This window comes from Dermacentor variabilis, chromosome 8, assembly GCF_050947875.1.
Source record: "Dermacentor variabilis isolate Ectoservices chromosome 8, ASM5094787v1, whole genome shotgun sequence".
In the NCBI taxonomy this organism is placed as follows: domain Eukaryota; kingdom Metazoa; phylum Arthropoda; class Arachnida; order Ixodida; family Ixodidae; genus Dermacentor; species Dermacentor variabilis.
In genome coordinates, this window is record NC_134575.1 from 98,286,384 (window position 1) to 98,302,112 (window position 15,729).

Below are 15,729 nucleotides of genomic sequence, written 5' to 3' on the forward strand. Positions count from 1 at the left end.
TTCAACACACGACACTTTGCCATGCGCTTATGTGTTGTAGCTCATTCTGAGCGTGATTGTACTTCACTACCAATCGCAGCACGCCACTCCTCTTGAGTTTTCAGCCTCCCCTGATCAAGTGACTTGAGGTGACCACATGGTGCCACTAGGGCGAGCTGTACGATTCACTGCTCAGGGCGCATTATCGATACTTTTCCCAACTTTACGGTGAACAAATGTGGTTTGTAATAGTTGAAATGTAAGTTAATTTGTTTCTATGAAAAAAAAAGTACCAGAAAGAGAATGCACAAGGACAATTTATCGCTACACTTAAGCACTTCCGGCATACAATAAATGTTGTCTGCTTGTGTTACAACATGCTCCATTATGACATGAGCTGCGCGGTCGGTGTTGCTCTGAATCTGTAATTTCGCGAGCAATACAGTTCACCCTTGCATTGTGGGCTGCAAACGTAGCAATTGGCAACATGTCAAGCTGCAATATCATGCTCCTCGGCAAGGCAAACATGTGAGCGAAGTGGCTGCACCAGCACCACCGGCACCAGCATCTGTGCATTTGCGGCCATCACGTCACGCTGAAGGATTACCCTATACCACAACAGTGTCTCGTATGTGCGACATTTCAAGTAAACCCAAGCACAAGCGGACTGGGCCTGGGCGTTTTATTGGACGAGTGGAAGCACAAATGTGAATGCCCTGCATGGTGCAGCCACTTGGTAGCAGAGTGCTCAACCACAGAACTAATATAGCAGTAACCAAGTGCATTGTATTTTCCTGCCGGTGTAAATTTTTGATAGGAACTTAGCCATGAACATGTTTTTCTAAATGTTTAAAAATTTTTAGGCTTGGTTACAGCAATATTAGCTCTTCGTTTCGCTGGTTAAGCTCTGCACCACCAGGTGCTCGGACCATGTAGACCGATCAGGCCGCTCACATACGTCTAGGCTAAACCTCCATTACAGCAATAGTAGTATGGGGAGGGGCTTTAGTTTAGGACTCCACCCACCCATCGAAGCATCCAGCTCACCCGTGGTTACCAGAATATCGGACACACTTGGTGCTGCTACAGAATGCTCACAACGTACACTGCTTCGATAGCTCGCGTTTGGAACCGACTGCCAGGCGGCTGGTAGAGAGGTTGTAGAGGTTTCGCACATTGGCTCCAAGACAACCAGAAGTAGACAACACGACGTCCCATCATGAGGCAAAGCCAGTGAAGGTGGAGCTAAAGCCCGATCACTCGGCAAATGAGTTTAGGAGAAAATGTATGGCTATGGAGGAGGGTAACTCGCAATTGTCTGTAGCTCTCTTAAGGAGGGATGAGGGTCTTGAAAACTTTTTTTTTATTTCTTAACATATCTTTCTGAAAATTGGCATGCAGATATATCTTTGAATGCTGATCCCAAATATATATTCATATTTTATATATCTCATCTAGAAATGAAGATATTGCAAAATAATTTATCCCACATAGGTCTTTTCTTACGGGCCATTATGATAATTTCTTAATTAAAAAAACTAGTTTTAAAGAATAGCTGTCATTTTCAAGGGCCCACTGCACATCCTAAAGCTAAAGAAATTTTTAAAAAGTCGTCATATAGGTCATGAATGAATAACAAAGTAGGAAGAAAAAAACAATGTGGGAGTAATTAGCTTACATCTGACTTAATTGCTAGTCTATTGGGTTTAATGAAAAATGGAAAGCTTTAGGATGTAGCTGAGGTCTTACTGAAAAAAATGATACCTAATTCAATAAAATCAGTTGATGCAAACATTATGAAAAGTTCTGTAAGGCAAAGGCATTTGATCGAAAAAGCAAAGCTGAGAAAATTGCATTCAAAGTTTTGCTGACTCTACCACTTTTGTTTACCTATCACATGGAAAAATTTAATGCTTTAGCATGCAGCCCAGTCATTACTGAACACAATAACACCAAACTCACAGAAATCTGTTCATGTAAAGATTGTGAAAACTTCTGTATTGCATTGGCACTTGACAAAAAAAAAGCTCAGAAAGTCACTTGCTATTTTCTTTGAATCTGCCACACATTCACAAAAGTCCTGGGCAGTAGTGCTGGGTTCTGTCAGGCATGTGCTTCTTGGCCATCCTCTTCTTCATCTTTTCAGCATTGGTGTGACTTTTATCAGACCTGCAGAGCCTCTGTTTATCTTTTTCAAGGCTCCTACGAATGAGGTAGCTCCCAGGACTGTAACCAAGCTGTGCTGCAACAGCTCTGCTGGTTCTCTCACTGCTCTCTCTCACTGCACTTTGCGAGTTGGAGAGTGGCCATCCCACATTTGCTGCAGCTTGAGGACGCAAACAGCTTCTTTAGCACACAGAGATGAATGATGATGTACTCTGTGCCGCGATCGTCATCTTCACTTCCTGTGCCGACGTTCATTAGCTCGAATTTGCGGAAAGTCGCGGAATTCTTTGCCAATGAAGTTTTAATGTTGTCTGCGTATTTTTTCGCGCCCCGCGCACTTCGCCTCCGTGAAAAACACCATGTCGAAGCGTTGAGCACGCGAGCTCGGTTCAGCCGCGTCCGTCGGCACCGAAGCGGCGTGCGGAAACGCCGAAGTCGACGTTAGGCTTCGGTCAGCCAGCTCGGCCGCTTCCGACGACACGGAATCCGCAGCGACTTGCAGCGTCTCAAAAGTTGGTATTTTCGACGGGCTTAGTCCAGGCGCATCCACCGGCACTGCAGAGACTTGCGGTAACACCGAAGTTGACACCGATCGGCACTGTCCAGCCGCGTCCACCGGCGAAGCTAGCGTCGATGGGGTTTGTTCAGCCGCGTCCTCCGGCGAAGCTGTTGTTGGCGAGCTCAGTCCGACCGCATCCACCAAGGGCACAGCAGCTTGCGGCATCACCGAAGCTGTAGTTGTCGACGATGTAGCGCTCATCTTATTGCATGCGCGTGTCTTTTTGCTGACTGCTTTTCGCGTGCTTGCTTTCAAGCGCGCGTCTCGCGCCATCGTGACACGCGGAACAAAGACACCAGGCACGCAAAAGCAAGAAATTTGTGGTTAAAAGAAGCGACTCAATAGCCAAAATATCTACAAGAACGATAAAGAGAAAGGCAGAACGAAAAATACTAGGAAAGAAAGAGGAGCGCGAAAAATGACGTGCGTGCAGGCGAGAGCAGACGACGCGAAGGAGTCGAACAACGCGGCCCGCAGCAGGCGAAGCATGCGTCACGGCCAATCAGAGGGCTGCCCTCGAGGAGGCGCCCGTTTCACCCAATCAGCGGCTGTCTCGCGACGATTTCCCGCTTGAGAACGGGTGCCGATCGCTCCGCTGCACGAGAGTCTACAGCGTGCCGAGGGGCGCCAGAATGGAGAGCGGGAAACCAGCTTTCAAACGAGACCAAGATGGCGCCGATCGGTTCGCGTCGCGCGGAGCTACGGCAGCTTGAAAATGAGGCAAACATTCGCGCTTGGCGTTCAATTTCGGCTCACCGACTTTTCTAAATTGCCGTTTTTTTTATACTTCGAGTAGGAATTGAGCCATAATATTTTGTAGAGACATAGTTGGGACATTAAAGACTTCAAAAACGCAATTTTTGAAAATTGCCATTTTTGACCATTTTTCGCGATTTCAAGACCCGCGTCCCCCCTTAATATGAGATGCTTCACACAAATTGTGGTACGAACGTTTACTGTACCCTGTGTGTCTACAAAAACTGTTTGAACCATTCAAAAAAAATTAAACTGTGTTTTTACAAGCCAACCCTGCCATTTGATTACAAGGCACACTGTAGTGGGAGAACACCTGGGGTTCTTCAACATGCACCTAAAACATGGGAATTCTCAAATTTTGATCCCATCAAAATGTAGCCAGGATTCAATCCCATGACCTCCATGTGCAGCAGCCCAACACCATAGCCGCTAAGCAACCACAGCGGGTCCTGAACTGTTTCAGCGACCCTTTAAAGAACACAAAGGTGTCAAAATCCGTAGTCTGCCACTATGGCATGCTTCATAATCTGATTGTAGTGTTGACACATACAGCCCCATAATTATATTTATGTTTAACACATCTGGCCATGAGAGGGAATGACAACACTCAACCCTCTTGTAAGTCATGAACAGTGACGTACAACTCAAGAAATGGGTTCCTGTAGTAATGGAGGTGTGACCAAACTTTATCAAAGGTGTGCAATGTTAGCAAGCAAGAGTGCAAGCCCTAAACCCTTGTTAGTAAGATTGCTGGCAAATTAGAGCATGAACTTGTGTGAAGAAAATGTGCAGGGACCATAGATGATAACTGTCAATGTAAGCGAATAGCCTAAAGGAATGAAAGGGTGAACAAACAAAAGAACAAGCAAATGAGAGAACAAGGAAAAGCGAACGAATGTTTTCCTAGCAGAGTCCGACCACCAACAATTACAGACCTCCAAGAACGAAAATGGTCGAAAGAGCCAAAGAAATTCCCTTCAAAAGATTTCATCGCAGCCACACGTCCATGTCATAATGAAATGCAGAGTACATCACACTGCTACACATAAACCCCAGAGCAAGTGGCAAAGTTAAAATAATATACCACCGTAAGAGCAATATACGAACAGTTGCTGATCACAACTCAGACAAACACCGAGACATCTAAGCATACCTGCAGGCTTGCAGAGCTATTTCTGATGCTGAAACAACTTAAGCGATTGTTTCAGGCGACTGGCATTTCCTATGTAGGAGACCTAATCTATTCTAACACTTTCACCACCACTCACTGACATCGCTTGTGGCGCAGCAACTGCATTGTACAGATAGACACAGTCTTATGACAATGAGTCAGACACTGAGCATGCAACTGGCAAGTGATAGTGCAACTGACACAAAAGACGTCGAAAAGCAACAGTATTCCCACAAGGAAATTACTCACAGCTGTGGACGTTCAGTCACAGTTCGCAACATAATTATATCTGTATGATTCATTGCCTCGGGACAGCTCTACACAAATTTTCTGGATTCTTCAAACATTTCTTTTGTGATGGCATCAGGCACAGAACTATAAGAGTACTGGCCTAGACAATTTTATATTCGCATTTAATGCATTGTGGGAACTTCCAACAGATACCTGGTCGGCCTTACTGGTCCACATCTGAATATGCCTTGCCACCTGTATAGCACAACAGTGATAGGGTGTCACGCATCACTCAAACGACATTTAATTCAGTCTTCCTTTACTGGAGCAGCTCAATAGAAGACTCAGTATGCCTTGAGCAAATGGATATACATACCAGATTCTGGACTGAGCCAACCAGCAGCAATCAGCACTTGCAGCTAATTGTTGTCAACGGTGCAGAGATGGGCTATATTTTGACGGGCACAACTAAGATGAGCAGAAGCTGTAACGACAGCAGTAGCACAGTAAAACAAATTAGACAAATGACGGTACAACCATCCAGGGATATGTGCCTTGAGCACTTCACCGCGTAACTGTCGCAAAGTGAAAACAAAATAAAGAAGAATGTGCTCCTCGCGCGACAAGGAAAAATGTTCTTTTAGCTGTAAACTCTCGAATGTGTAGCGTTCGTCCGGGTAGCTCGTAATAGATGTCCTAAATACAGCAGACAAAATTAAGGCAGACACACTACCTGTGTAATATACCGTATTTGTGTTATGACAATGTCGACCATTGATGCAAAGTTGCGCGCATGACATATTGTTACAATGCGGGAGACGTCTATTTAGAAGGCTCGGCACTAAAGCACTGGATGGAGCGAGGCCGCTACAGCAAAAACAAAGTCCTCTTCACCCGCTCCTTTTCTTCTTTGTGTGTACAAGTGTGCCGCTACAACATGAACAAAAAAAGCAACGGACGTAGGTATTGAGCTGATTCGTGCACTCGTTTACCTTTGGAGGTGGCCGTGAGCGACAGCAGCAGGGAAGTTTGTGCCCGCTCACCACATGCGTAAACACAGCATGACATCGTGTACTAGTACGGGTAGTGGGTCGCACGCAGAGTTGCCGTTGGGAATTTTTCAAAAAGAGCCAGAACTGAGGCTAAAAGTAGCCAAAAGTAGCCACGCCACCTGGTCTTGGAGCCAAATTTGTAGCCAAGTAGAAAAGTACCATTATTATAAGCAACTTTTATTAATGAACAATAAATGATATCATTTTGAATCAACACAAGAACACAGAGTAAATAAAGAGCAAGGAAATTTGGTTCTCTTGCTTGGCCTTCAAGCATCAGGTACGTTGCAAATAAATAAAAGTTCAGTCCGCGTAGTTTATCTAGAGTAGATAGTGTTCATGCCGGAGTAATTTTGGCACATTCTATTCAACAACTCAGCAGGAACGTCAAACGATGATGCTGTTTTTTCTTGAAGTCGTAGCCCAAATTTGATTCGCAGTATCGCCATGAGCAAGTCCAGCTTCATTTTGTTACGGATCTCTGTTTTCGTCAAGTTCACGCAAGAGAACACGCGCTCTGCATCAGCGTTAGAAATTGGAAGGGTCAAAATTTTCAGTGCTCCTTGCGCCAGGTGTTGAAAAGGGCATTCGCCGCAAGGGTCCTTGTACGATGCCGCTGCGTGCCAGAAAGTCAAACATGATGCGCGATCAAGTGCACCGCTAACACTCTGCAGCTGGCGTATTTCAGACTCCAGTTCGATTGAGGAACATCCAAAAAAATGCAGCGATAGCTTCATTATGCATTCACGGCTCTTAGCACTTTCTATGCCATCGGGATTTATGGCACACAGTCTTCGAAGTGCAGAGGAGGCATTTGGAAGTCGCTGCTGCAGTCCCATCGCCATTTGCCTCAAGAATTGGAAACAGCGCTCCCTCACGGCCCGTTGGTCTTCAATAGGGACTAGTGAAATCTTCTCTCTGAAGACGTCACCTAGGTCCACTACCTCTGGTTGCAGGAAAATCGACTTCATTTTTGCCAGGTCTAGCGACAGCAGACTTGCCGTTGTGTTGTGCCTCAAAACTGATGGATTCAAAATCCGCCTAAGAATTTCCAAATACAAATTTTCTAGCTCTTGGAAGACAACCAGTGGGTCAGTTGTGTTTGTTTGGAACATTTTGTTCACTCGCCTAACGTTACGGAGAACTGAGGCAAGAAACACGAGGTAAACATAATTTTTTCTGTCTCGATACATCTCTCGTAAAATGCGCACGTTGTAGCTGCGATCTTCTGCTTTCTCAAAAAACTCTTCGAGAGACTGGTACTGCGCCAAAATTCTTTCTATAGAGTCTGCAATAGCAAGCCATCTCGTCTGCGAAAGCGACAGAATCTTGGGCGGTGGATTTGCACTTTCATCTTCCACTGTCATACTGGCATACAGTCTCTTATAAGCATCTTGCCGGCAGCTGCTGTGTGCAAAGTAGTTGTAGGTTTCTCGCACTAAGTGCTCAACCGCAGAAGGAATCGCCTCCATCGACTTGGATGCCACAAGGTCCAGGCTGTGGCAAGAGTATTTGATCACAATCAAGTCTTTGTTGTCCTCACTAAGACGACTGAACAGAGAATTGTGTTTGCCGCACATGGCATTTGCACCATCGGTGCAGAGTCCGAGACAGTTCTTGATCGATAGGCCGTGCTTGTCCAACGTCTTCAATACCGTGTCGTGAAGCGTTTCTGCCGTTCCATCAGACAGCCCTATGAGATCAAGAAGGGTGGTTGCAATCCTGTTTTCTTCTAAACTCAGAAACCGCACAACCATGCAAAGTTGCTTTGTCGTGGATACATCGGTTGATTCATCCACCATTAGAGAATAGCTGGAGCCGTTCAGTTGTTTGTCCATGTTTTCCGTGAAGTACGGGAAGAGAACATTCGTAATTATAGCCGTGCACTTCGTTCTGTGCAGATCAAAATCATTGAATTCGGAATGCAGAATGTCACCAAGTTCGTCGACAGCATTTATGGAAGTGTGCACTGCAGTGTACAAGGCGATCCTTAACTCTCGGTGAGCCTTTTCATAGTACGTTCGACTCGAAGACGCTAGAAGCTGCGGCAGTTTTTGTTGCGAACTTCGGATTACTGCGCGCTCGCGGTGCTTTTTGGTTTCTGCGTGCTTCAACAGATCACTGTAGTGGGGTCGAATGTTGCAATTGCAGTACTTGCAGTGAGCAGTCGTTCCGCCGTCACGCGACGAAATCCATCCTGTAACGCATGGTAATATGCATATTAGATACTAAGCGGCATGCGACTAAACGCCTAAAGAATAGTTTCCGTTTTGCTTACCGCTCAGTTTCTTGTCCTTTCTCCATTCTTCTCGAAACGTGCGCTTTGCTCTTGCGTCTTTTCCCATGGTAGACGCCGGTGTCGGCAAGCCGAAGGCAGAAAAACAGAAGCTTTGTCGCCTTGGGGTACACAAGTGTTATTTCACCTGTACTGCTCGTTCCTCTCTGGTGTCATGCCGTGCACACGGCTGCACCTAAACGCATGGTTTCGGATGCATGACCCTAACGGAGAAAGTACTCTAGATTAGTGTTATTTTCTCCAGATGGAGCGCAGCGTCCTTGCGGCCTTTGCTTCGCCGTGCGCTAGAATTAGCGTTATTTTCTCCAGATGGCGCGCAACGTCCTCACGGGCTTTGCTTCGACGTGCGCCCATCACCCAGAGTCCGTGCGTCTGCGCACCCGCGTCTGCTAGTTGGTCTCTAAGTGCGCACCGCCGGCGGAGAGAATATATGCGTACAGGACGCGCGCGCTATGGCGCGCGCGCGTCAAGGCGACCGGAACAGCCATGAGGAGAGCAAAGCTTTAAAAATAATTGTTCTTCTTTGTTCTTGCTTGCTATTGTATATGCAATTGCAAAAAAAAAATGGCTAGTGAATGCGCCAAAATAGAAGTTCAAAGTAGCCAGAAAGTAGCCAAGGAGTCAACGTGAAATTTTCATCGCCAGACGGTGTCGAAAAGTAGCCAATTTGGCGCAAAGTAGCCACCAACGGCAACCCTGGTCACACGACCTACCGATCTCCAGACTTGCACAGATCTCCCTGCTCCAGCACGGCTGCTCCAGCACGCCCTTTTGCCGCTAGGGACAGAACGTACGAGCAGAGTAGCGCTAGCTATACCTGTTCGCTGTCGTCTGCTTCTGTGATCTGTTCAGCGCTCGCGTTGCCATTTCGACAGGCACAATGCGCTTGTATTGGCGGTAAATGAATAAATTCACAAATTTACAAAATAAAACAGATATTTGCGAATGCTTTGCGCTTGAATAGTGAAACTAGAAGAGGAGGAGCGGTGCAAGAAATGTAAACAACGAGCGCAAGTGGCAACTGCAGTCCTATTGGCGGCGAGGAGTTACGGAGTCGCCATCTATCGGAAGCGCCTCGCTGGCGTAGTATGAGGGATCACGCGGCGCGCTCCTCATAGGTTTTGCTGTCAGCACTCACTGAAAACACCACGCGCGAGCTCTCCCGGTAAGTACTTTCGAAACGAGAGAAGTTGTTTACTGTCTAAATAATAATCTTGGGCAAACTGAAAGCACACAATCGTTTACAGACGCTATCTCTTTACCGAATACGTACAGTGAACGCCACTGCGCGCGGTCGCCGCGATGGAGTCTCCCGAACCGGCTTCTTGCGTGATAGGTAGGTAAACGCTGAGAGCAAACTATGTGAAATATGTTCTTATAGTGTTTGTATAACTAAATGGAGCGTAATAGAAAGAAGCCTCAATGCAGCGATCGCGCAGATTCGCAGCGACCGACTGCGCGTCTGCATGTAAGCTTGTCTGCGTACTGTTTCGCTTTCTCCGCGCGCGCGTTCTCGCGCCGTGCCATGAGCTTTAGGCCGCAGAATATGAGCATTTGATAGTATACAAGCAACCATTGTTGCGTGGCAGCTATCAGAGCTGTTCAAAAATAACTTCATTGTAGAGACTTTGACGCCTACAGGGACTATGATGTGCCGTCACGACGATTCAATCTTGTTTTTTTCTTCTAAATTCATTGACTTTTCAATATTATTTTTCGAGTTGCGTCGCACTGTATGTTTATCGGTGTTCTCAGCGTGCAATTTCCCGCTGCTCCTTTTTTGTAATCCAGTGCATTAATTCATAACACAAACATGACCATATGCCATGCTTTTTTTAAATGTGCTTCTTACCGCTGCCTTTCCACTCCACTGAACTTGCCAGTATCTGTAGCATCGACAAGTTGATAAACCAAACCGTCATAACATTAGTCGTGCAGCAGACTCGGGCGAGCGTCTCAGTGCGCGTTTTCAGAACATCGCAGACCGGGCGCCGTAGCAGAAATCTTCCTCGCGTCTGTGCTTGCTGCATACACGAGTTCTAGCCGATGACTGTTTGCCGGTTTTATGTTTCGCGAGCCAAGCTTCACGCAGCTTCTTGTCCTGCGGCTACGTGTGAATAAGGCTGACACCGGCCTCCGTTACGAGCGTCCGGCCCTGCGGCACCGAGCAGTAGCCTACCATGTTGCGCGCCTTCAAAGGCAGCCACTACCTATTGTAGTGCTTTCAAGCGTTGTAAAGGAGACACTCGAAGCGAGAAAATTTCGCCACTAAATGAGGACCGCAGCGTACGAGGGAATTCAAACTTGTTTTCAGCTCGCTTCGGCGCTCCCGAAGCAGCCGACGCGGCCGCTATGTCCACGTGATCCCTCCTAGCACGTCACGCCGACGGTGGCGCCAGCTTTTCCAGTGGTGGTGCTCGAGGCCAATAGGGGGTATGCACTGAGCTCGATCCGCGAGGCGGCGACAGTGTCGCTGGGGAAGCCGCGCCATGTTGACGGTCGGGGAGCATCGAAAGAAATGGCAGCGGTCTTACTCGCGCGATCATCTGATCCCTATCTTTTGGCCTGCCATTCGCCTTGTTTTCTTATCCAGTCGCTGATAAGCAGGACGCTTCAGTGTCTCGTGCGCAGTGCTGTTCTACGTCTACGTACAATGTTTGCGTATCCGGACAGACTACGCTCCGGCGTGGCCGTGCTTCAACTGAGCTTCGATGTCGCTGTGAACTGTGCTATGTTCGGATGCATTAGTCACACAAGAAAGAAACTCGGTGATAGGAATACGTTCAGATTGGGTTCCTCTCGACACGTGGTTATTTCTCTTCTTAACTGCAACCTTAATGTAAAAGATCACAGCAGCTATGTGCGAGCACGCCTTTGCCAGGCCTGCCTTGCAGGCGCAGTACGTGTGCCGCCAGCACCTCGCCGTTTTCTTTTGCGAAAAGCCATGGTGCGAGTGGCTTTTCATCGAATGACTGTGATTGACAAACCTGGGAGGGCAAAAAAAAAAAGACTTTTGGCAAGACCAGAATAATTGACGTAACATAAAAATTACGAAGGCTGTGTAAAATCAGTGTTTGGTTCTCAGGGGGGCGGGGTCTTATTTTTTTTTTCATTGAAGCAAATTTAACGCTATCCTTTGACGACGCAAGTGGACAACGCGGAGTAAATTTCGTAATGAAGGTGATCATGTTACGCGAGCACTTTGACGCGCGGCTGCTGCACCCAGCCGCTCGCCAGATCATTGTGGCCTTCCATCGACTTGTAGGCTTTCGATTGCTTGCGGGTCGCGGAGCTCGTTGCATACGCAGTGTAATCCTTGATGTCTGCGACGTCCACGCGAGGCAGTAGTCCGACATCGCGCCGAAGCTGATGATCTTTGAGTTCGAGCTGGTCCACACAGTCGCACCAGCGCACTTCGTTTTTATAACGCGATTTTTCTGGTTCACTCAACACACGCACGTACGTGCTTAGGCCCATCGTTGACCTAAGACGTACTACTCGATAGCCAAGTCAGAAAGGCACATTTAAAAGGTCGTTTGACGGTTCGTGCGTATCGGTGGGCCACTTGGCGACGCAGGCCTGCTCGCGTAGGCAGCGCGAACTTGCGACCGCAGTTATGGCGGCCTCCGCGGATGCCGCTAGCGCTCCTAGCGGATGACGTCATGTGCATCGACAACATAAATTTCCCTTTCCTTGCCTCCGTAAGAGACTGGAAAAATTGTTTTAAAAGAGTCATAGGATAATCTAGCTTTTTTGCGTCGATTACTAATAGCCTAATGTCGTAGATGACATTAGGATTTACTGATGTGTGCCGTAGCGAAAGGCAGATGATCTGGTAAAAGTATAGTAAATGTATATTCACGATTAAGTCCTCCGCCCCGTATGTGCAATAGGTTGATCGATTCTGTTTCAAGGAAAGGTGAGCATATCTTGTTTTTATCGTCGTTGGATGTCTAGTTCAGTAGAAAGCTTGCAAAAGCGATTTAAGTGCTTTAATATACGTGCTGCTCTACAGGCCTTAAAAAAATCGTGTCACGGAACTCTTTTCAAACTGTAAAGCTAGCTTTTCTGCGTAGTACGGCGGTAGCATAATGGTGGTGCTTAAGATACGTACGCAGTGAAGCTGTGTGCGTAATTCACTTTTTGAACTCGCGACGCATTCACGGACAACTTTTAAGAGTTAAAATGAGTGCATGGTAATCGTTCTGTCGTCGAACATACGGTTGTTTCAAGTTTCTAAAGAGTGCAGAAACAAGTTTTACAACTTATACAATGAAACTGTTGTGTAAATTACTAACTCTATAAGCAATGTGATTTCTAATAATCTGCTTGAAAAAGGCAATAGGAGCGGCTATTTAACGCTATTTTAGAGAGGAGCGGACTACACGCCTCGACATTTTTTTAGGTTCGGGCAGTCAACTTTTGGTGCCAAGTGACCGATCAAAGCCTTGTAGCATCAGTGTCACTGTGTTAGCAAAAATCATCAACTAGACAAGCAAATGTAAAAGTTAGCACAGCGAAACGCAAACGCCCACCGCTCCCAGAGACGGAAGAATAGTGTAATGTACCGCAAGACACCCTAGACGAAATTCTGCGCCTCACGCGAGAAAACCTACAAAGTATTCATACCCTAGCGAATCGTGTAGAGGTTGTCGAAAACAAAGTCGCCATAAAAATTAAAGACAAAGCTAGTCAGCCACAACAAATGGACACGACTACGCACCCTTCGGTGGCAATAAATTCCTCCCAAAACCATCATGGCTAACACGACACGGGATACTTTAGAAATTTGGCAGTGGAATTGCGCTAGCTGCGCGAAACGCAAATCCTCGCTGCAACAGTACCTCAAAATTCAACGCCAAAGGCCGCACGTAATACTATTACAGGAAACCCTATGCGAAACCCTTACGCTCTCAGCTGTACTGCACCGTCTCAAAAAGAGGAGGGGACACTAGGAGAGGCACCGCCACGCTCGTTAGTAGAAAATTCGCGGGCATCGTTCACGAGGTCCTACCGAAAAACAGTCGCATCGAGGCGATCCTAATCGAGCTCGTACCTAACCGATTCTTAAAACAAAGTTTTTTTGTACTAAACGTCTACAGTTCCCCCACGCACTACAACCAATCCTTCCATGCGATCCTTACTAAAGCCACGTCATTGGCACGAAACTCATCGGTCATTATCGCAGGGGACTTCAACGGCCCCCACCCGTCGTGGGGTTACCCCACAATCAAGCCTAGCGGCAACAACCTCTCGCGCGCAATAGACGACCTGTCCCTCACCCTGGTGACGGGCCACAGGTTCCCCACCAGATTGGGTACGTCGACGCAGCGCGATACTACGCCGGACCTCACGTTACTCCGAAATGTTGCAAACTACACATGGACGAAGACGCAAGAGAACCTGGGCAGCGATCACTTCGTCATACGCACAGAAGTACCAAACACGCGTACGACGGCCCCACCCCGATCTTTCACCCTCACAGACTGGGATTGGGATACCTTCCGTAAGTTACGGAAGGAAGACACGAATACGTATGACTCCTTCGCGGAACTCCACTCTGCGATAAAGGGCGACGTAACCAGAGCCACGAAAACCACACAGACGGAACTGGAAGTCCCAAGGGTTGACCCTCACCTCGCACACTTACTCGAGGCCAAGGCTTCGATACTTGCGCGATGGGGAAAGCAACATCTCAACAGACACAAACGCATCGCGACCCTCAACCGAGACATAGACGAATACTGTAAGGAGCTCACAAGACTCCAATGGCACGAACTCTGTTCGGCAGTCGACGGCCGCATGCGGACAGGACGTAAGTGGAACCTCCATGTTAGACGACAGCCAAACGAAGGATAATCAAAGCCGCGCGCTAGACCGACTTCTACACATTGACGCTCCTATTACAGAATCTGAATTTCGCGCAGCCCTATTGAAATTGCGCAATACCACACCCTGGGAAGATCAAATTACGAATGCTGCCATCCGAAATCTTGATGATGCCTCCATATCTCACCTCGTTACCTACTTTAACGAGTGCTGGGAGGCAGGTACCCTCCCTGCCTCCTGGAAGCATGGAAAAATTATATTTATCCCAAAACCCCACAACCCATCACACTCGAGAACATCCGCCCCATTTCTCTTACATCTTGTCTCGGCAAGACCTTTGAGCACATAATCCTTGCCCGACTGACAACGTACATGGAAGAAAATCACCTTTTCCCCCACAGTATGGTCGGCTTTCGTGCGCATCTATCTGCGCAGGATGCCCTACTTCAAATTACGCACGATGTGCTTGATGATACCATCCCACATCTTACTAAAGCCATCCTGGCGGTTGACCTCATTAAGGCATTTGGCAGCGTGACAGAATTCGACACGCTGCCATCTTACGGGAACTGCAGGAACTACAGGTAGGCCCTAAGACCTACAACTACGTTCGCGCCTTCCTCTCTGGCCGCACTGCCTCCTTGCACATTGATCAGCTCAGCACACCCTCTTATACACTCGGTGAATTTGGAACCCCGCAAGGCGCGGTCCTCTCCCCCCTTTTATTTAACATTGCTCTCATCCCCTTAGCCCAGAAGCTCAATCTCATCCCACACCTAAAACATACTCTGTACGCTGATGATATTGCCACATGGACCGCTCATGGCTCAGACGGGGAAATTGAGGAAACTCTACAATTAGCAGTCGACACGATCTCCGCTCACGTATCATCTATCGGACTCGAATGTTCCCCCCCTCCGCCTTGCAACTAAGGCAGCCCTCAACCTGCCTCGCAGTACTAGCACAGCCAAACTCCTTGCACTAGGCATGTATAACACGCTTCCTGAACTAGTTGAGGCGCACCTTCAGACGCAGTATTTGAGACTTGCCGCGAGCGCCACTGGCCGCCATATCCTCGCCTCCCTTCGCATCAACATACCCGCTAATCAGTCAACCCTTATAGCCATTCCTCGACACATTCATACACCCCTTGTAGTGAAACCCCTTCCTCGAAACGTCCATCCTCAATATCACATCTCTCGCCGCGTAGCTCGCGCAAATGCCCTCCACAAGTATTACGGACAAGTCGAGAAAGCCATCTGGGTGGACGCCGCATGTACAACGCATGAAGCTGTAGCAGTTGCTTACTACCCAACCTTACCCCGACCCCTAACTCACCATCTTCCCTCGGGTTCTAACCTGAGGAAGCAGAGGAGACCGCCATCGCCTTAGCCCTTGCCCTTTCGGATGCTGAATACATCTTTAGCGATTCAAAGACTGCTTTGTGTAACTTTGCCAGAGGCAGAATTCACAACCCTGCCTGGAACTTGTTGAACATCCCCACCCAGAATTTACCACGTAGGGTTTAGCTCCGGTGGGTGCCGGCTCACTCTGGGAACCCCGGAAACGAGGCTGCCGATAAATTGGCCTGAGGTTTAATTTGCCGGGCTCAGGACAGCCTCGATCCGGGTTTCTCGAGGGAGCGGGTACACAGCTTTGCGGAGCTCACGCAAATACCCCGTTTGGACCC

General features: G+C 47.8%; 1 protein-coding gene across 8 annotated transcripts in view; it reads right to left on the minus strand.

The window, feature by feature from the left end:
- LOC142590434 (uncharacterized) overlaps positions 1-15,729 on the minus strand; it is a 393,201-nt gene that overhangs the window by 137,654 nt on the left and 239,818 nt on the right. For 7 of the 8 annotated variants that reach the window (XR_012830116.1, XR_012830115.1, XR_012830114.1 and 4 more), the window contains exons 1-2: positions 5,855-6,001; positions 5,239-5,346 (exon numbers count right to left, since the gene is read on the minus strand). The exons of the other annotated variant lie outside the window; for it this stretch is intronic. The gene's annotated coding sequence lies outside the window, so the exon portion shown is untranslated. Of the gene's footprint in view, positions 1-5,238; positions 5,347-5,854; positions 6,002-15,729 lie in introns of those variants that run through there. 8 annotated transcript variants of the gene reach the window in all.